This window comes from Arachis ipaensis, chromosome B1, assembly GCF_059453495.1.
Source record: "Arachis ipaensis isolate K30076 ecotype BB chromosome B1, ASM5945349v1, whole genome shotgun sequence".
Classification (NCBI taxonomy): Eukaryota; Viridiplantae; Streptophyta; class Magnoliopsida; order Fabales; family Fabaceae; genus Arachis; species Arachis ipaensis.
In genome coordinates, this window is record NC_142436.1 from 130,345,552 (window position 1) to 130,368,090 (window position 22,539).

Consider the following 22,539-nt stretch of genomic DNA (forward strand, 5'->3'; position numbering starts at 1 on the left):
TTTCTTTAGTTAGTTGGTTTGTATTGCTTTACTTACTTTCCTTTTCTCTTGTTTTTGTTTGCCTACTTTTCCTTTGTCCTTATTTCTCCATGGATGTTGAAGATTGATCTTAAGTTTCATTACTAAATCTTTTATCATTCTTTTTCCTATCATTCTCATTGTGTGATGTTTATGTGATGATTGATGTTCCATTTTGGGCTTTGAATTGGTTTAGTATCTCATAATTGCTCTTTGCTTGACTAATGCACGACAAGTGTTCGAGGAAATGCATATATACCATTTTGGCTCATTTTAGTCATACACTTTCAAATTGGTGCTTTCTCCCTCATTCACTTGCTTCCTCTTAAATGCACTGAGTCTAATTTGTGTGTTTCAAGTTTATATTTGCCAATTCCATATTAATTGCACATGACTTGCTTTTTATTAAGGATGCTTGAGACTACTCTTCTCATGCCTTTGCATGCCTTACTTTCTCTTGCATCACATGCCAAGTGATATAACCCTTGCTTTCATATTCATCATGGGAATAACATATCACTTGCATGCTTTCATCAATTTGTTTCTTGGGTTTAATGTTTTCCGTCCCCCCTTCCTTTTAGGATGGCCACCAAAAAAGGCAAGGAGGTAGCTTCGAGGAAACCGGCCGCAAAAAGGGCACCCCAAAGGTCAAATTCTAAGGCGCACTCTTCCTTAGGAGCCAAACCCCTACCCAAGAAAGGGAAGGCATCCGCTCCTATCGATGAGAATGAAAAGGGTAAACCGGCGAAAGATTCTGCAAGGTTCCCCAACCGCTTTTGTGAACTTAGGTTCCCCTCTATAACGGCAAGGAACTATCATCCTGAGCACCTACTCGCTCCGCCGGATAAGGTTGCTCCTTATATTCTACCCCGTATCGAAAAGAGAGGATGGGAGTTTCTTTTGAGGAAACCAAAGGAAATCAACCTCTCTTGGGTGGAAGAATTTTACACCAACTACCATCTTTCCTCTCTTCAATCGGTATATATGCGCCGGAAGCAAGTTTCAGTTTCAGAAGAGGCCATTCAGCAGGTGCTCAATGTCCAACCAGTGCCAAACAACATGGATGGCTACCAAGAAGTCTTGCATCAGCGAGTGGAGTTCGGATTTAATTGGGACTCAATTCTCCAAGTCATCGCTGAGCCCGAGGCATTTTGGATCCATGGTAGTCAGCGGATGAGGCCCAAAAGCGTTGATGCTCGCTCCCTCACTGTGGAAGCTCGAGCGTGGGCCCAAATCCTATCTCATTCTGTACTACCTAGCACCCACCGATCGTCTATCACGGCAGACTCGCCTTGCTTGTCTGGTATGTTCTAACGGAGAAGCCTGTGAACATTTCGTTCTTTGTCAAGCGAGCGATGAGTCGAGTTCATGACCGAGGGAATTTGCCATTCCCAGCTTTGGTATCTGACTTAGTTTCTGCTGCGGGCGATTCTTGGGAAGCCAAGGACAAAAAGATCATAGTTCCGGCTAAGGGCGATGTGGTCCCAAGCGGAAAGTATCTACTCCTTTCCATGAACAAACCAAGCCTCAACATGGCCCCACCACTTCTTTTTCCCTCGAGCTCATCACCACCACCACCGAGATCCACATATCAAAAGATAGAAGATCTTCACCGGAAGCTGGATAGGTATGAGCGGCGCAACCACCACCAATACACCTACCTCAAGAAGCTTCTGAGTCATGTTGCCCCGAGTATGGAGGAACCTGAGATATTCACATCCACCTCGAACCCAAGCGATGAAAGTTCTGATGGAGGGGATAGTGAAGATTCCAGTCCCGACCGTCCCTTGAGTATCATTCGTAGCACGGAGGACCGTGCTAATTTCTAAAGTGTGGGGAGGTCGTTCGACCGATCTCCATGGGTAACACTCTCTCTCTCTCTCTCTTCAATAACCATGGATTTGTCTTTTGCGTAGATGTTAGTATATTGCATGCATAGTTAGTTTTTTTTCTTGTAAATACCCTTGCATGATAGTTAGTTTTCTTTTAGAATCACTTGGTCAAAGCAATAACTTCCTTTCCAAGAAACTGTGTTTTGGGTGACCTACCAAAATCTTGAAATTATTTTTGCAAACTTGCTTTAAGAATGTATTTTGGAACATAGTGATTGAGCTAAGAACACAGGCATGAAAGTTTTGAGCCAATTGCATGGTTACATCTTTTAACCATTATCTCCATTCTTGTGTGCATATCTCTCTCTCTATATGATTGTGATCCTTGATTTGTCCAATTCTATATGTCCATTGCTTGATGTATGAATGCATTTGCATGATTGAGGCCATCGTTTCGATAGTCACTTATTCCAAATAGCCTTAACCCTTTCATCTACCGTTGCTAACCAACTTTGAGCCTATGATAAACCCCCTTTGTTCTTAAAAAGAGCACATCAATAACCCTAAGCGGAAAACCATGAATGTCCAAATTTGGATCCTTTATTAGCTTAGGTGAGTTAGGATGCATATCATTCAATTGGGCGGGTATACTTAGGAATTAGGGTAGATGTAAAGAGGTGTGTTGTAGTTGTAATTGAAAATTCTAGGATTTGGGAATATACTCATGTGTTGTATAGTGAAAATGTATGCATTGAAACCTCTATCCACAAGGAAAATCCCAAGAAAAGGGGATGATAATGATAAAAAAAAAAAGAAGAGAGAGAAAGAAAGCAATGAAAGGGGACAAAAATGCCCCAAGATAAAGTAATAAAAACAATGCATATAGTAGGTGGATTGAAAAGAATGCATGAGTATGCAAAAAGTGAAACTCAAGGGTAGCTAGGTAATGCATTATAGTTGTATAGGTTGTTCCAGGTGTCTAGTGGGATCCGAGGTTGATCAAGGACTCAAATTTTAAGCCCACTTAGCCATATACATCCTTACCTTCACCCTAGCCCATTACAACCCATGAATAAGACCTCATGATACTTGTAAGCATGTATTAAGTAATTGTTGATTGTTAGATGAAAGACAAATCTTGGAAAGCATGATTATGAGGAGATTGAGTGAAGAACCCTATACACGTGAGCGAATAGAGCGGATACACTTCCGGTGAGGGTTCGATGCTCAACGCTTGTTCCCGGCCTTCACAAGCGTTCGTTTAGCAAGTTATATGCATTCCATGGTGAAATTCAATTTGGTAGGATTCATGAATCACATACTATCTTCACCCTATATGCTCACATGTATTCTTGGAGGATAGATCCCCTTTTGACCAAGTAGGTAGATAATTTTACATTAATTGCATGCATCCATTTAGGTACTTAGCATTTCATAAACTCTTTCCCATCATAGTCTTTGGTCTTTTTATTTTAAGCATGAGGACATGCTTGGTTTAAGTGTGGGAGATTTGATAAACCCCAATTTTGTGGTTTATCTTGTGCTTATTTTGGGGGATTTTATCAATATTTCTCACACTTATTCGCAAGAAATGCATGGTTTTGTGTTCACTTCCCAATATTGCTCTATGATAAAAAAACATGCTTATTTTGCCTTAAAATTGCCATATTTTAATCCTCTTCTATTGCCATTCGATGCCGTGATGTATTTGTTGAGTAATCTCAGGAATTATAGGGTAGGAATGACTTAGAAGAGAGGGAGAAAGCATGTACAAAAAGGGAGGAACATGAAGAATTGAAGTCTTGGGAGCAGCAGCATCGGCGCGCCCGCGCACTCCACGCGCACGCGTGGATGGGATTGGCTGGAAGCGGCGCGAAAGGATGGACGCATCCGTGCAGATTGGAAGATTCCTATCGACGCGCACGCACAACTGGGGCGCACGCATGGATCACAAAAGCAATCGGCGCGCGCGCACGCATGGCGCGCACGCATGGGAAGCTGCACGTGACCTCATTAAGAGAAATCGTGCCTGGCGATTTCTGAGGCCAAGGAGGCCCAATTTCAAGCTGTTTCTGCATGGAAAAGACCCAAGGATGCTGAGGGGGAAAGGGGGGAGCACTCATTTTTACACTAGGACACAATTTTAGCTAGTTTTTGGTTCTTTGGTTATTCTAGAGAGAGAAACCCTTGTTCCTCTCTAGATCTAGTTTCCAATTTGATCTTTCCTTGTTGATTTGTGAATTGGATTTTGTTAATTACAGTTCTAATTGTTCAATTTGAATTCCTTGTTACAATCTTGCTTACTGATGAGCGGATATTTTATACGCTTTTTGGGGTTAATTTCATATAGTTTTTAGGATGTTTTAGTTAGTTTTTAGTTTAATTCCATTAGTTTTTAGGAAAAATTCATATTTCTGGACTTTACTATGAGTTGTGTGTTTTTCTGTGATTTTAGGTATTTTTCTGGCTGAAATTGAGGGAGCTGAGCAAAAATCTGATTCAGGCTGAAAAAGGACTGCTGATGCTGTTGGATTCTGACCTCCCTGCACCCAAAGTAGATTTTCTGGAGCTACAGAACTCAAAATGGCACGCTTCTAATTGCGTTGGAAAGTAGACATCCAGGGATTTCTAGAAATATATAATAGTCCATACTTTGCACAAGGATAGATGACGTAAACTGGCGTTCAACGCCAGTTCTCTGCCCAATTCTGGCGTCCAGCGCCAGAAAAGGATTAAAAGTTGGAGTTCAACGCCAGAAATGGATCCAAACCTGGCGTTGAACGCCCAAAACAGCCTTATGCACGTGAATTGCTTAAGTCTCAGCCCCAGCACACACCAAGTGGGCCCCAGAAGTGGATCTCTGCATCATCCATCATAGTTTACTCATTTTTTGTAAACCTAGGCTACTAGTTTAGCATTTAAACAACTTTTAGAGACTCATTTTGTATCTCATGACATTTTAGATCTGAACTTTGTACTCTTTGACGGCATGAGTCTCTAAACTCCATTATTGGGGGTGAGGAGCTCTGCTGTGTCTCGATGAATTAATGCAAGTATTTCTGTTTTCCATTCAAACACGCTTGTTCCTATCTAAGATGTTCATTCGTGCTTAACTGTGATGAAGGTGATGATCTGTGACACTCATCACCTTCCTCAAACCATGAACGTGTGCCTGACAACCATCTCCGTTCTATATCCGATTGAATGAGTATCTCTTAGATCTCTTAATTAGAATCTTCGTGGTATAAGCTAGAACTGATGGCGGCATTCATGAGAATCCGGAAAGTCTAAACCTTGTCTGTGGTATTCCGAGTAGGATTCAATGATCGAATGACTATGACGAACTTCAAACTCACGAGTGCTGGGCGTAGTGATAGACGCAAAAGGATAGTAGATCCTATTCCGGTATGACTGAGAACCTGCAGATGATTAGCCGTGCGGTGACAGCGCACTTGGAATCTTTTCACTGGAAGGATGGATGGTAGCCATTGACAACGGTGATCCACCTACACACAGCTTGCCATAGGAGGACGTGCGTGCGTGAATCAAAAGACAGAGGAAAGCAGAGATTCAGAAGACAAAGCATCTCCAAAACTCCAACATATTCTCCATTACTGCATAACAAGTAACCTTTAATTCATGCTCTCTTGTTTATTCGCAATTCAACTGATAAACATAATTGACTTCCTGACTAAGATTTACAAGATAACCATAGATTGCTTCAAACCAACAATCTCCGTGGGATTCGACCCTTACTCACGTGAGGTATTACTTGGACGACCCAGTGCACTTGCTGGTCAGTGGTACGAGTTGTGAAAAGTGTGATTCACAATTTGTGCACCACTTACATTTAGTGATAGTTTTATGATTCTTGTCAATTGTCATTTTATACCCATTCCATGAATGTTGTGAATCTTGGCTTGTTGATGTCACATTGATGATTTCTATGTTTAATCTTGTTAATTGCTTGATTGTATGTTGATAATTGTTAGTGGGTATTTGTAGATTTCAATTTAATTGTTGTTTTGAACATGTCTTTTGTTAATGCTTACCAAGTGTTTGATGAATTGTTTACTTTAAGTATGGAGTAGTCTTTTCCACTCTTGGCCTAGGTCAAGGGAATTGGGTAAACTTGAGTCATTGGGTCTAATGGGTTTGATGATTTGGGAGCCCTTGGTGGTCAATTTGATACTCATTGACGCCAACCCACTACTAATCTAATTAGTAGGTAGGTTGGGACTTATGGGTTGATGTGACCAAAGCCATTTGACGTACTTCAAGTCTAGGGGGTAGATATCACGTACTTAAGACTTTGAGGGTAGACTTAATGAGCTTAGTTCCTCATAATTGTCAACATATAGTTATTGGACAAGGATTGTGACCCCAATTCCCATGCCTAGCCAAGAGTTGCTTTTATTATTCATATTTGAAAACCAATTTTCAATTTCAATTGCCTTAGTTATAGTTACTTGCTTGGTTTAAAGTAGAATTAAGTAGGATATTGCTTGTTCATTGGAATTGCTCAAGTTTTGCTTAGGTAGTTGAATTAGTTTATTGCAATTTAAGATTACTTGCTTGTTAAGATTTCCATTTATTTTCATGCTTATAACTCACAACCCCGGATTTCTAACTAATGTCGAAGCACATGTTTTCCCATTCCTTGTGAGACGACCCGAAGTTTGAATACTTCGGTTATTTCTATTGGGGTTGAACTTGTGACAACCAAATCCCTCTTCTAAATTTGACCCCCCTAGGATTGTTGTTGGTAGAGCTATACTTACAACGCGGTTTTACCAAAGAGAATATTTACCAATACACCCTTGGGGCCCTGTCAGTGATCCCCAACATACAGCTTGCCATGGAAAGGAGTATGAATGATTGAATGAAGGCAGTAGGAAAGCAGAGATTCAGAAAGAGTACGCATTTCCATACGCTTATCTGAAATTCCCACCAATGAATTACATAAGTATCTCTATCTCTATTTTATGTTTATTATCTTTTAATTATCAAAATCCCATAACCATTTGAATCTGCCTGACTGAGATTTACAAGATGACCATAGCTTGCTTCAAGCCGACAATCTCCGTGGGATTCGACCCTTACTCACGTAAGGTATTACTTGGACGACCCAGTGCACTTGCTGGTTAGTTGTGCGAGTTGTGAGGAAAGTGTTGAGATTACAATTGTACGAACCAAGTTGTTGGCGCCATTGAGATCACAATTTCGTGCACCAAGCTTTTGGCGCCGTTGCCGGGGATTGTTCGAGTTTGGACAACTGACGGTTCATCTTGTTGCTTAGATTAGGTAATTTTATTTTATGTTTAAGTCTATTTTATTTTTAATTTTCGAAAAAAAATATATATTTTATTTTGTTCTTCATAATTTTTAAGAATGAATTCTAGAGTTTCAAGATGATCTGTTAAAGTCTGGCTGGCTGTGAAGCCATGTCTAATCTTTTGGACCGAGTCTTCAACTTATCATCACAAGAGCTTGTTGATTTCTATCAATCTTGCTGTTGAATGTAGTGATCTGCTAAAGCTTGGCTGGCCATTGGCCATGTCTAGTGTTTTGGACCGAAGCTTTCACTTAAAGCTTGGCTGGCTAGTAAGCCATGTCTAATTCCTGGACCGGAGCTTTAGACTAACATTGCATGATTCCTGGAATTTCTATTAAAAATTCTGAACTCCTTATTTTCTTTTTCCAAATAATTTTCGAAAAATACAAAAAAAAAAAATTCGAAAATCATAAAAAACCAAAAATATTGTTTGTTTCTTGTTTGAGCATAGTGTCAAATTGTAAGTTTGGTGTCAATTGCATCTTTTTAATTTTTTCTAAAAAAATTTTTGAAAATTCATGCATGTGTTCTTCATGATCTTCAAGTTGTTCTTGATGATTTTCTTTGTCTGATCTTTAAATTCTCCTGTTTTATGCCTTTTGTTGTTTCTCATGTGCATTCTCAATTTGTTAGTGTCCCTAGTATACAAACTGCTAAGTTTGGTGTCTTGCATGTCTTCCTTTTCTAAAAAATTTTTTCAAAAATATGTTCTTGATGTTTATCATAATCTTCAAAGTGTTCTTGGTGTTCATCTTGACATTCAAAGTGTTCTTGCATGCATTATCTGTCTGATTCTAATTTTTCATGATTAATTTCATTTTGTTGTTTTTCTCCTCATTAAAAATTCAAAAAATTCAAAATTATGTCTTTCCAAGTCAATAATACAGAGAATTGAAGATTCAGAAGATACAGCAGAGGAATTACACAGAAAAAGCTGGGCGTTCAAAACGCCCAATGAGGAAGGAAAACTGGCGTTTAAATGCCAGCCAGGGTACCTGGCTGGGCGTTTAACGCCAGGAAGACACAAAGGAGGTAAGTTTTCAATTCAAATCTTTTTCAAATTCTCATCCAAATCTTTTTCAAAATCTCGTCTTCTATTAATCATATCTTTTTCAAAAAATCAAATCTTTTTTTATTTTTCCTTCTCAAATTTTCGAAAACCTTGCTAACAATTAATATTTTGATTCAAAATATTTCAAGTTTGTTACTTTCTTATTAAGAAAGGTTCAATATTTGAATTTTAGAATCATATCTTTTAGTTTCTTGTTAGTCAAGTCATCAATTTTAAAAATCAAATCTTTTTAAATTGTTTTTCAAATCACATCCTTTCAATCATATCTTTTCAATCATATCTTTTTCCAATTAAATCTTTTTCAATCATATCTTTTTTTTTAAATCCTTTGATTTCAAAATCTTTTTCTAACTTCTTATCTTTTCAAAATCATTTTCTTATCTTTTTCAAAACCACTTAACCACTTTCTCTCACCTCTAATTTTCGAAAATCACTAACCCATTTTTCAAAATTCTTTTTAATCAACTAATTGTTTTAAATTATAATTTTATTTTATTTTATTTACAATTTTTGAAAACTTCCTCTCTCTTATCTCCTTCTATTTAATCACTAACACTTCTCCTCTCTATATGTTCGAATTCTTCCTTATCTACCTCATCCTTCTATTCTTATTTTCCTCTGACACCTCAAGGAATCTCTATACTGTGACATAGAGGATTCCATATTTTCTTTGTTCTCTTCTCTTTCATATGAGCAGGAACAAGGATAAAGGCATACTTGTTGAAGCTGATCCTGAACCTGAAAGGACTCTGAAGAGAAAGCTAAGAGCAGCTAAAGCACAATACTTTGAAGAGGACCTGACAGAAATTTTCGAAAAGGAAACAGAAAAAGAAACAAATATGGCCGAACCCAACAACAACAATGCAAGGAAGGTGCTTGGTGACTTTACTGCACCAACTTCCAATTTCTATGGAAGAAGCATCTCAATCCCTGCCATTGGGGCAAACAACTTTGAGCTTAAGCCTCAATTAGTTTCTCTAATGCAGCAGAATTGCAAGTTTCATGGACTTCCATTGGAAGATCCTCATCAGTTCTTAGCTGAATTCTTGCAAATCTGTGACACTGTTAAGACCAATAGGGTTGATCCCAAGGTCTACAGGCTTATGCTTTTCCCTTTTGCTGTAAGAGACAGAGCTAGGACATGGTTGGACTCACAACCTAAGGAAAGCCTGAACTCTTGGGAAAAGCTGGTCAGTGCTTTTCTGGCCAAATTCTTTCCACCTCAAAAGATGAGCAAGCTTAGAGTGGAAGTCCAAACCTTCAGACAGAAGGAAGGTGAATCCCTCTATGAAGTTTGGGAAAGATACAAGCAATTGATCAGAAGGTGTCCTTCTGACATGCTTTTAGAATGGAGCATCATATGCATATTTTATGATGGTCTGTCTGAACTGTCCAAGATGTCATTGGACAGCTTTGCTGGAGGATCTCTTCATCTGAAGAAGACGCCTGCAGAAGCTCAGGAACTCATCGAAATGGTTGCAAATAACCAGTTCATGTACACCTCTGAGAGGAATCCCGTGAACAATGGGACACCTCAGAAAAAAGGAGTTCTTGAAGTTGATACTCTGAATGCCATATTGGCTCAGAACAAAATGTTGACTCATCAAGTCAATATGATTTCTCAGAGTCTGAATGGATTGCAAGCTGCATCCAACAGTACTAAAGAAGTATCTTCTGAAGAAGAAGCTTATGATCCTGAGAACCCTGCAATGGAAGAGGTGAATTACATGGGAGAACCCTATGGAAACACCTATAATCCTTCATGGAGAAATCATCCAAATCTCTCATGGAAGGACCAACAGAAGCCTCAACAAGGCTTCAACAATAATAATGGTGGAAGAAATAGGTTTAGCAACAGCAAGCCTTTTCCATCATCTTCTCAGCAACAGACAGAGAATTCTGAGCAGAGTCTCTCTAGCTTAGCAAACATAGTCTCTGATCTAACTAAGACCACTCTCAGTTTCATGAATGAGGCACGGTCCTCCATCAGAAATCTGGAGGCACAAGTGGGTCAGCTGAGTAAGAAGGTTACTGAAACTCCTCCTAGTACTCTCCCAAGCAATACAAAAGAAAATCCCAAGAGAGAGTGCAAGGCCATAACCATGACCAACATGGCCGAACCTGGAGAGAGTGAGGAGGACGTGAGTCCCAGTGAGAAAAGCCTCACAGGACGTCCTCTGGACAGAAAGGAGTTCCTGGTGCACGAAATTGTAAAGCACACTTTTCACAATTCGTACCACTAACCAGCAACTGCACTGGGTCGTCCAAGTAATACCTTACGTGAGTAAGGGTCGATCCCACGGAGATTGTTGGTTTGAAGCAATCTATGGTTATCTTGTAATTCTTAGTCAGGATATCAATAAATCTCAGTTTTAATTGGTAGTAAATAAAAAGCATGGATTAAATGATACTTGTTGTGCAGTAATGAAGAATGTGTTGGAGTTTTGGAGATGCTTTGCCTTCTGAATCTTTGCTTTCTCCCTGTCTTCATCTTCACACACGCGAGTCCCCGTCCATGGCAAGCTGTATGTTGGTGGATCACCGTTGTCAATGGCTACCATCCATCCTCTCAGTAAAAATGGTCCATATGCACTGTCACCGCACGGCTAATCATCTCTCGGTTCTCACTTATGTTGGAATAGGATCGTTGATCCTTTTGTGTCTGTCACTACGCCCAACCTTTGTGAGTTTGAAGCTCATCACAGTCATCCAATCCTTGAATCCTACTCGGAATACCACAGACAAGGTTTAGACTTTCCGGATTCTCAAGGATGCTGCCAATAGATTCTAGCTTATACCACGAAGATTCTGATTAAGGAATCTAAGAGATACTCATTCAATCTAAGGTAGAACGGGGTGGTTGTCAGGCACGTGTTCATAGGTTGAGAATGGTGATGAGTATCACGGATCATCACATTCATCATATTGAAGTGCGAATGAATATCTTAGATAGAAACAGGCGTGTTTGAATAGAAAACAGAGATAATTTGCATTAATCCATCGAGACACAACAGAGCTCCTCACCCCCAACAATGGAGTTTAGAGACTCATGCCGTCAAATAATACAAAGTTCAAATCTAAAATGTCATGAGGTACGAAATAATCCTCTAAAAGTCGTTTAAATACTAAACTAGTAACCTAGGTTTACAGAAAATGAGTAAGCTGAGATAGATAGTGCAGAAATCCACTTCCGGGGCCTACTTGGTGTGTGCTGGGGCTGAGACTTGAGCTTTCCACGTGCCTAGGCTATTTCTGGAGTTAAACGCCAGGTTGTAACCTGTTTTAGGCCTTTAACTCCACTTTGCAACCTGTTTCTTGCGTTTAACGCCAGAATGCAACATGGTACGTCGTTTATCCTTGAGCAAAGTATGGACTATTATATATTGCTGGAAAGCCCTTGATGTCTACTTTCCAATGCAATTGAGAAAGCGCCAATTGGACTTCTGAAGCTCCAGAAAATCCATTTCGAGTGCAGGGAGGTCAGAATCCAATAGCATCAGCAGTCCTTTTTCAGCCTGAATCAGATTTTTGCTCAGATCCCTCAATTTCAGCCAGAAAATACCTGAAATCACAGAAAAACACACAAACTCATAGTAAAGTCCAGAGATGTAAATTTTGCATAAAAATTAATAAGAACTTACTCAAAATCAACTAAAACATACTAAAAACTACATGAAATTACCCCCAAAAAGCGTATAAAATATCCGCTCATCACAACACCAAACTTAAATTGTTGCTTGTCCTCAAGCAACTAGATAAATAAAATAGGATAGAAAGAAGTCAAGAAGTAATAATAATTCAAAGTTTTACATGAAGCTCAAATTCTAATTAGATGAGCGGGACTAGTAGCTTTTTGCTTCTGAACAGTTTTAGCATCTCACTTTATCCTTTGAAGTTTAGAATGATTGGCATCCATAGGAACTTAGAATTTAGATAGTGTTATTGATTCTCCTAGTTACGTATGTTGATTCTTGAACACAGCTACTTTATGAGTTTTGGCCGTGGCCCTAAGCACTTTATTTTCCAGTATTACCACCGGATACATAAATGCCACAGACACATAACTGGGTGAACCTTTTTAGATTGTGACTCAGCTTTGCTAAAGTCCCCAGTTAGAGGTGTCCAGAGCTCTTAAGCACACTCTTTTTGCTTTGGATCACGACTTTAACCACTCAGTCTCAAGCTTTTCACTTGGACCTGCATGCCACAAGCACATGGTTAGGGACAGCTTGGTTCAGCCGCTTAGGCCAGGATTTTATTCCTTTAGGCCCTCCTATCCATTGATGCTCAAAGCCTTGGATCCTTTTTACCCTTGCCTTTTGGTTTAAAGGGCTATTGGATTTTTCTGCTTTTTCCTCTCTTTTTTTTTGACTGTTTTTTCTTGCTTCAAGAATCAATTTTATGATTTTTCAGATTATCAATAACATTCTTCCTCTTTCATCATTCTTTCAAGAGCCAACAGATTTAACATTCATAAACTCCACTATCAAAAACTATGCACTGTTCAAGCATTCATTCAGAAGACAAAAAGTATTGCCACCACATATAAATAATTTGAATTTTTCTTATCAAAAACTCGAAAATATATTGCCTCCTTATTCTAAAAATCTGCTATTTTATTCATGTTTAACGATGATGAGAAAAATAAATTATATCTTAATTGGAGATAAAATCAAAATAAAGATACTAATTACTACTACTCATATATAATTTCTAAGGTAAATTCCTAATAAGAACAATTATCACAGAGTTAAGGCTAAGATTAGGACTCAACAACCTTTATTTTGTGAGGTAGATGCTCCATTAGCCTGTGGGGTACTTGGCCCTTCAAGAGATAGCTTCTGGCGCTTCAGTTCTTTCAATTCACGCCCTTGCTCTTCTTGTTCCCTAAGCAGTTTGCACAGTGTGCTATTTTGATTTTGCTGTTCTTCCTTTAGTTGATCCATAGCTTCTTGCAACTTGGTGACAGATGCTTCAAGACGCTCCCAGTATTCAAATTGAGGGATTTCCGAGAGGAACTCCTGTGCTTTCCTCTTGATGGAGTCGTCCTGCTCTTGTTGTCCTTCCATTGACCTTTTGGTGATTGGTTGCTCAACTGAGATGTACTCATTTACTCCCATCTTTACCTCAGCATCTTTACATAGCATAGAGATTAAGCTTGGGTAAGCCAATTTGGCATCTTTGGAGTTCTTGTTTGCAATTGTATAAAGTTCACAAGAAATCAACTGATGAACTTCCACTTCTTTTCCCAACATAATGCAATGGATCATTACTGCTCTTTTGATGGTGACTTCAAAGCGGTTGCTAGTGGGCAGTATAGAATGCCCAATAAAGTCCAGCCAGCCTCTGGCGACTGGTTTGAGATCTCTTCTCTTGAGTTGGTTCGGGACACCCTTTGTGCTGGTTGTCCACTTGGCCCCAGGGAGGCATATATCCTCTAGGATTTTGTCCAAGCCCTTATTTGTTCTCATCATTCTCCTATTAAAGGAGTCTGGGTCATCTTGGAGCTGAGGTAGCTTGAAGACCTCTCTTATCTTATCATGGTGGAGGTGAACAATCTTCCCTCTGACCAGAGTTCGAAAGTCATATAAGGCGGTTCCAACTATTCTCTGCCTGTCTGTTTGCCACAGATTAGAGTAGAATTCATGAACCATGTTTCTTCCCACCTTTGTCTCAGGATTAGCTAGGACTTTCCAGCTCCTGTTTCGAATTTGCTCTTGGATCTCCGGATATTCGTCTTCTTTTAGATCGAATTTAACTTCCGGGATCACTGATCTTAGACCCATTATTTTGTAGTAATAGTCTGAATGTTCTTTGGTTAAGAACTTTCCTTGATTCTAAGGTGGTTTTGGGATATTCTCTTTCTTGCCTCTTGGGGTGGTTTGTTTTCCCTTAGGAGCCATGATCTTAGTGATCAGGGATAAACACACCAAACTTAGAGGTTTGCTTGTCCTCAAGCAAAAGAAAGGAAAGGAGAGGGATAGAAGGAGAGCCAAGTTCGAATTGTGGGGGAGAGGAGGGAGGCCGAATGAGGATTTAAAGGGAAGAGGGGTGGGTTTTCGAAAATTTTTGAAAAAGATAGGATAGAAGATGTGATTTGTAAAAGATAAGTATGATAGGAAAAAGATGAAATTCAAATTTGAAAAGATATGAAAGATTTTTTTGAAAAAGATAAATCTGAATTTTGAAAAGATGATATGATGAGTTGAAAAAGATTTGAAAAGAAATTAAAAAGATTTGGAAAGAATTCAAAAAGATAGAAGAGTTTTGAAAAAGATTTGAAAAGAGATTGAAGAAAAATTAAGAAATATGTTTATGATTAAAAATTTTTCGAAATTGAAGTTGAAAGATGAGAGTTTGTAACATGTTTATGCAAGAAATCTCGAATTGAAACATGAAAATTGGAAAAAAAATTTGAAGTGAAAACGAAATTACCTCCTCCCCACAATCCTAGTGTTAAACGCCCAACTGCTGCATGTTTTGGGCGTTTAACGCCCAGAAGCTGCTTCTTTCTGCCGTTGGACGCCCAGTTGTAGCTTCTTTCTGGCGTTAAACGCCAGAAACTCCTTTATCACTGGGCATTTTTCTAAACGCCTAGGATGCTGCAATTCTGGCGTTAAACGCCCAGAGATTGCTTCATTCTGGCGTTTAACGCCCAGATGGCCATCTCTACTGGCATTAAACGCCCAGTAGATGCTTCTTTTGGGCGTTTAACGCCCAAAACAACTCTTACTGGCATTTTCTTGCCAGTAAGCTTCTTTTTGCTGCTTTATCCTTTGAATCCTTCTGTAACTCTGTGAACTCATGCAATTGATGCTTTACCTTGAAGATAATTAATATGAAACTCGTAAAATTATCACTTAATTAACAAATAAGCTTTGTTAATGGCTAGGTTGCCTCCCAGCAAGCGCTTCTTTATTGTCTTTAGCTGGACTATTACTGAGCTTTTAATCAAGCCTCAGTTTTGAGCATTCCTGCTCAAAATTGCTTTCAAGATAATGTTTGACTCTCTGTTCATTAACAATAAAATTTTTGTCAGAGTCATTATCCTGGAGCTCTACATATCCATATGGTGATACACCTGTAATCATATATGGTCCTCTCCACCGGGATTTCAACTTTCTGGGGAATAATCTGAGCCTAGAGTTAAACAGCAGAACTTTCTGCCTCGGCTTAAAGACTCTGGATGACAACTTCTTATCATGCCATCTTTTTGCTTTCTCTTTGTAAATTTTTGCATTTTCGAAAGCATTGAGTCTGAATTCCTCTAGCTCATTTAACTGGAGCAATCGTTTCTCTCCAGCTAACTTGGCATCAAGGTTTAAGAATTTGGTTGCCCAGTAGGCCTTGTGTTCCAGTTCCACTGGCAAGTGACAGGCTTTTCCATACACAAGCTGGTATGGAGAGGTCCCTATAGGAGTCTTGAATGCTGTTCTGTACACCCACAGAGCATCATCCAAGCTTCTTGCCCAATCCTTTCTACGGTTAATCACAGTCCGTTCTAGGATTCTTTTAAGTTCTCTATTAGAGACTTCAGGTTGCCCATTTGTCTGTGGATGATATGGAATTGCTACCCTATGGCTAACTCCATATCGGACCATAGCAGAGTAAAGTTGTTTATTGCAGAAATGAGTGCCCCCATCACTGATTAGCACTCTAGGGACACCAAATCTGCTAAAGATATGTTTCTGGAGGAACTTCAGCACGGTCTTAGTATCATTAGTGGGTGTTGCAATAGCATCCACCCATTTGGATACATAATCTACTACCACCAGAATATAAGTGTTTGAGTATGATGGTGGGAAAGGCCCCATGAAGTCAATACCCCATACATCAAACAACTCAATCTCTAAGATCCCTTGTTGAGGCATGGCATAACCGTGAGGCAGATTGCCAGCCCTTTGGCAACTGTCACAATTACGTACAAACTCTCGGCAGTTTTTATAGAGAGTAGGCCAGTAGAAGCCACATTGGAGGACCCTTGTGGCTGTTCGCTCACTTCCAAAATGTCCTCCATACTGTGATCCATGGCAATGCCAGAGGATCTTCTGTGCTTCTTCTTTAGACACACATCTACGGATTATTCCGTCTACACATCTCTTGAAGAGATATGGTTCATCCCACAAGTAGTACTTTGCATCCAAGATCAATTTCTTCAATTGCTGTCTACTATACTCTTTGGGTATGAATCTCACAGCCTTGTAGTTTGCAATGTCTGCAAACCAAGGTGCTTCCTGGATGGCAAAGAGTTTTTCATCTGGAAAGTTTTCAGAGATCTCAGTAAGAGGGAGGGACGCCCCTTCTACTGGTTCTATTCGGGACAGGTAATCTGCTACTTGGTTCTCTGTCCCTTTTCTGTCTCTTATTTTTATATCAAACTCTTGCAGAAGCAACACCCATCTTATGAGCCTGGGTTTTGAATCCTGCTTTGTGAGTAGATATTTAAGAGCAGCATGGTCAGTGTACACAATCACTTTTGATCCTACTAAATAAGATCTGAACTTGTCAATGGCGTAAACCACTGCAAGTAACTCTTTTTCTGTGGTTGTGTAGTTCTTCTGTGCGTCATTTAAAATATGACTGGCATAATAAAAATGACGTGCAGAAGCTTGTCATGCCTTTGTCCCAACACTGCACCAATGGCATGGTCACTGGCATCACACATTAGCTCAAATGGTAATGTCCAGGCTGGTGCAGAGATGACTGGTGCTGTGACCAGCTTAGCTTTCAGAGTCTCAAAAGCCTGCAGACACTCCTTATCAAAGATAAATGGAATGTCAGTAGCTAGCAGATTACTCAGAGGTTTTGTAATTTTTGAAAAATCTTTTATAAACCTCCTATAGAATCCTGCATACCCCAGAAAGCTTCTGATTGCTTTAACATTGGTAGGTGGTGGTAATTTTTCAATTACCTCTACCTTAGCTTGATCCACCTCTATTCCTTTGTTCAAAATTTTGTACCCAAGGATGATTCCTTCAGTCACCATAAAGTGACATTTTTCCCAGTTTAAAACCAGGTTAGTCTCTTGGCACCTTTTCAGAACAAGTGCTAAATGGTCAAGACAGGAGCTAAATGAGTCTCCAAATACTGAGAAGTCGTCCATGAAGACTTCTAGAAACTTTTCCACCATATCAGAGAAAATAGAGAACATGCACCTCTGAAAGGTTGCAGGTGCATTACACAGTCCAAATGGCATCCTTCTGTAGGCAAACACTCCAGATGGACATGTGAATGCTGTTTTCTCTTGATCTTGGGGATCTACTGCAATCTGGTTATAACCTGAATAGCCATCCAGAAAGCAGTAGTAATCATGACCTGCTAGTCTTTCTAGCATCTGGTCTATGAATGGTAAAGGAAAGTGATCCTTTCTGGTGGCTGTATTGAGTCTTCTGTAGTCAATACACATGCACCACCCTGTAACTGTTCTTGTAGGAATCAGTTCATTCTTTTCATTATGAACCACTGTCATGCCTCCCTTCTTGGGAACAACTTGGACAGGGCTCACCCAGGGTCTATCAGAAATGGGATAAATAATCCCTGCCTCGAGTAGTTTAGTGACCTCTTTCTGCACCACCTCCTTCATGGCTGGATTTAGCCGCCTCTGTGGTTGAACCACTGGCATAGCATTATCCTCTAATAGGATCTTGTGCATGCATCTGGCTGGGCTAATGCCCTTAAGATCACTTATGGACCACCCAAGAGCTGTCTTGTGCATCCTTAGCACCTGAATCAGTCCTTCCTTTTCTTGTGGCTTGATGAGCGGATAATTTATACGCTTTTTGGCATTGTTTTTAGTATGTTTCTAGTAGAATCTGGTTACTTTAAGGGATGTTTTCATTAGTTTTTATGTTAAATTCATATTTCTGGACTTTACTATGAGTTTGTGTGTTTTTCGGTGATTTCAGGTATTTTCTGGCTGAAATTGAGGGACTTGAGCAGAAATCAGATTCAGAGGTTAAAGAAGGACTGCTGATGCTATTGGATTCTGACCTCCCTGCACTCAAAGTGGATTTTCAGGAGCTACAGAACTCAAAATGGTGCGCTTCCAATTGCGTTGGAAAGTAGACATCCAGGGCTTTCCAGAAATATATAATAGTCCATACTTTGCCCAAGTTTAGACGACGCAAACCGGCGTTCAACGCCAGCTCTCTGCCCAATTCTGGCGTCCAGCGCCAGAAACAAGCTGCAAAGTGGAGTTCAACGCCCAAACTGGCACCAAAACTGGCGTTCAACTCCAGAAATGGCCTCTGCACGTGGATAGCTAAAGCTCAGCCCAAGCACACACCAAGTGGGCCCCGGAAGTGGATTTATGCATCAATTACTTACTTCTGTAAACCCTAGTGACTAGTTTATTATAAATAGAACTTTTTTATCATTGTATTCACAGTCTTGGTTACTCCGGTTCCCCTCTGGGGCCGAGACCAATGAACTCCATTATCACTTATGTATTTTCAACGGTAGAGTTTCTACACTCCATAGATTAAGGTGTGGAGCTCTGCTGTTCCTCAAAGATTAATGCAAAGTACTACTGTTTTTCTATTCAATTCAACTTATTCCGCTTCTAAGATACTCATTCGCACTTCAACCTGAATGTGATGAACATGACAATCATCATCATTCCCCATGAACGCGTGCTTGACAACCACTTCTGTTCTACCTTCGATTGAATGAATATCTCTTAGATCTCTTAATCAGAATCTTTGTGGTGTAAGCTAGAATGATGGCGGCATTCAAGAGAATCCGGAAAGTCTAAACCTTGTCTGTGGTATTCTGAGTAGGATTCAGTGATTGAATGACTGTGACGAGCTTCAAACTCGCGAGTGCTGGGCGTAGTGACAGACGCAAAAGGATAGTAAATCCTATTCCGGCATGATCGAGAACCTCCAGATGATTAGCCATGCAGTGACAGCGCATCGGACCATTTTCACAAAGAGGAAAAGGACGCTACCATCGACAAGGGTGATGCCTCCAGACGATTAGCCGTGCTGTGACAGAGCATTTGGACCATTTTCCCGAGAGGATTAAAAGTAGCCATTGACACCAGTGATATCCTTACAAAAAGCCAGCCATGGAAAGGAGTAGGACTGATTGGATGAAGACAGCAGGAAAGCAGAGGTTCAGAGGAACGAATGCATCTCCATACTCTTATCTGAAATTCTCACCAATGAATTACATAAGTATCTCTATCTTTACTTTTAGTCTATTTAATTATTAATATTCGAAAACTCCATAACCATTTTATATCCACCTGACTGAGATTTACAAGGTGACCATAGCTTGCTTCATACCAACAATCTCCGTGGGATCGACCCTTACTCACGTAAGGTTTATTACTTGGATGACCCAGTGCACTTGCTGGTTAGTTGTATCGAAGTTGTGACAAATTATGAATTAAAATTAATAACGTGCACCAAGTTATTGTTCACGTTGCCGGGGATTGTTTGAGCCTGGAGATCACAATTTCGTGCACCAAGTTTTTGGCGCCGTTGCCGGGGATTGTTTGAATTTGGACAACTGACGGCTCATCTTGTTGCTCAGATTGGGTAACTTTCTTTTCGTTTTCTTTTCAAAAAAATTTTTTCAAAAATATTTCAAAATTTTCTCACCTGTTTTCGAAAAAAATTTTTATTCAGAATTTTTAAGAATGAATTCTAGTGTTTCATGAAGCATGTGAAGCCTGGCTGGCTGTAAAGCCATGTCTAAATTCGTTTGGACTGAGGCTTCCACTCAAAAGTATATGAAGTTGGATGAAATATCAGCTGTTATATACATGAGAGGTATCTGCTGAAGCTTGGCTGGCCATTGGCCATGTCTAGTGTTTTGGACCGGAGCTTTCATTGAAAGCTTGGCTGGCTAGTGCGCCATGTCTAATTCCTGGACTGAAGCTTTAGACTAAGAATGCAAGATTCCTGGAATTCATATTAAAAATTTTGGAATCCTTATTTTCCTTTTTCAATTAATTTTCGAAAAAAAATCCAAAAAAATTAGAAAATCATAAAAATAAAAAATATTTATGTGTTTCTTGTTTGAGTCTTGAGTCACATTTTAAGTTTGGTGTCAATTGCATATGCATCTTGCATTTTTCAAAAATTCATGCATTCATAGTGTTCTTCATGATCTTCAAGTTGTTCTTGGTAAGTCTTCTTGTTTGATCTTGATGTTTTCTTGTTTTGTGTTGTATGGTGTTTTTCATATGCATTCTTGAATTCTTAGTGCCTAAGCATTAAAGATTTCTAAGTTCGGTGTCTTGCATGTTTTCTTTGCATTAAAAATTTTTCAAAAATATGTTCTTGATGTTCATCATGATCTTCAAAGTGTTCTTGGTGTTCATCTTGACATTCATAGCATTCTTGCATGCATCATGTGTTTTGATCCAAAAATTTTTCATGCATTGCATCATTTTCATGTTTTTCATAAAAATTCAAAAATCAAAAAAATATCTTTCCCCTTTTTCTTCTCATCAAATTCGAAAATTTGAATTGACTTTTTCAAAATTTTTAAAATCTAGTTGTTTCTTATGAGTCAAATCAAATTTTCAATTTGAAAATCTTATCTTTTTCAAAATCTTTTTTAAAACATCATATCTTTTTCACTTTTCTTATTTATTTTCGAAAACTTTTAAAATATTTTTCAAAAATCTTTTTCTCATCTTTATCTCCTAATTTTCGAAAATAACATCACCAATTAATGTTTTGATTCAAAAATTTCAAGTTTGTTACTTGCCTGTTAAGAAAGATTCAAACTTTAAGTTCTAGAATCATATTTTGTGATTTCTTGTGAATCAAGTCATTAATTGTGATTTTAAAAATCAAATCTTTTTCAAAACTAATTTCGATCATATCTTTTCAAAAATATCTTCTTATCTCATCTTTTTCAAAAATTTGATTTCAAAATATCTTTTCTAACTTCTTATCTTCTTATCTTTTCAAAATTGATTTTCAAATTTGTTTCAACTAACTAACTAACTTTTTGTTTGTTTCTCATCTTTTTCAAAACTACCTAACTAACTCTCTCTCTCTCTAATTTTTGAAAATATCTCCCTCTTTTCCAAAAATTTCTTTTTAATTAATTAATTATTTCAATTTTTCATTCTTAATTTTCAAAAATTACTAACCTTTTTCAAAAAAAAAAAAAACTATTTTCGAAAATCACTAACTCTTTTTCAAAAATAATTTTCGAAAATTTTCTCTTTCATCTCCTTCTATTCATTTCTCTTCTTCCTTTCTTCTACTCACATAAGGGAACCTGTATGCTTGGGTAAAAAGGATCCCTATTATTATTATTTTTTTTGTCCATCTTTTTCATATGAGCAGGAGCAAGGACAAGAGCATTCTTGTTGAAGCAGACCCAGAACCTGAAAGGACTCTAAAAAGGAAATTAAAAGAAGCTAAATTACAACAATCTAGAGACAACCTTTCAGAAATTTTCGAACAAGAAGAGGAGATGGCAACCGAAAATAATAATAATGCAAGGAGGATGCTTGGTGACTTTACTGCACCTAATTCCAATTTACATGGAAGAAGCATCTCCATCCCCACCATTGGAGCAAACAATTTTGAGCTGAAACCTCAGCTAGTTTCTCTAATGCAACAAAACTGCAAGTTTCATGGACTTCCATCTGAAGATCCTTTTCAGTTCTTAACTGAATTCTTGCAGATATGTGATACTGTAAAGACTAATGGAGTAAATCCTGAAGTCTATAGGCTCATGCTTTTCCCTTTTGCTGTAAGAGACAGAGCTAGACTCTGGTTGGACTCTCAACCTAAGGATAGCCTGAACTCATGGGATAAGCTGGTCAAGGCTTTCTTAGCCAAGTTCTTTCCTCCTCAAAAGCTTAGTAAGATTAGAGTGGACATTCAGACCTTCAGACAGAAAGAAGGTGAATCCCTCTATGAAGCTTGGGAGAGATACAAAGGACTGACCAAAAAGTGTCCTACTAACATGCTTTCAGAATGGACCACCCTGGATATCTTCTATGATAGTCTGTCTGACTTAGCTAAAATGTCATTGGATACTTCTGCAGGTGGATCCATTCACCTAAAGAAAACGCCTGCAGAAGCTCAAGAACTCATTGACATGGTTGCTAACAACCAGTTCATGTACACTTCTGAGAGGAATCCTGTGAGTAATGGGACGCCTCAAAAGAAGGGAGTTCTTGAAATTGATACTCTGAATGCCATACTGGCTCAGAACAAATTATTGACCTAACAGGTCAATATGATTTCTCAGAGTCTGAATGGATTGCAAGCTACATCCAACAGTACTCAAGAGGCGCCTTTTGA

At 38.9% G+C, this 22,539-nt stretch overlaps 1 non-coding gene across 1 annotated transcript; it reads right to left on the bottom strand.

The window, feature by feature from the left end:
* Positions 1–22,096: 22,096 nt before the first annotated feature.
* LOC148578374 (small nucleolar RNA R71) lies at positions 22,097–22,205 on the bottom strand. The gene has a single exon (XR_015904489.1). It is a non-coding gene; the product is annotated as a small nucleolar RNA R71 (small nucleolar RNA).
* Between the last annotated feature and the right edge of the window lie 334 nt (positions 22,206–22,539).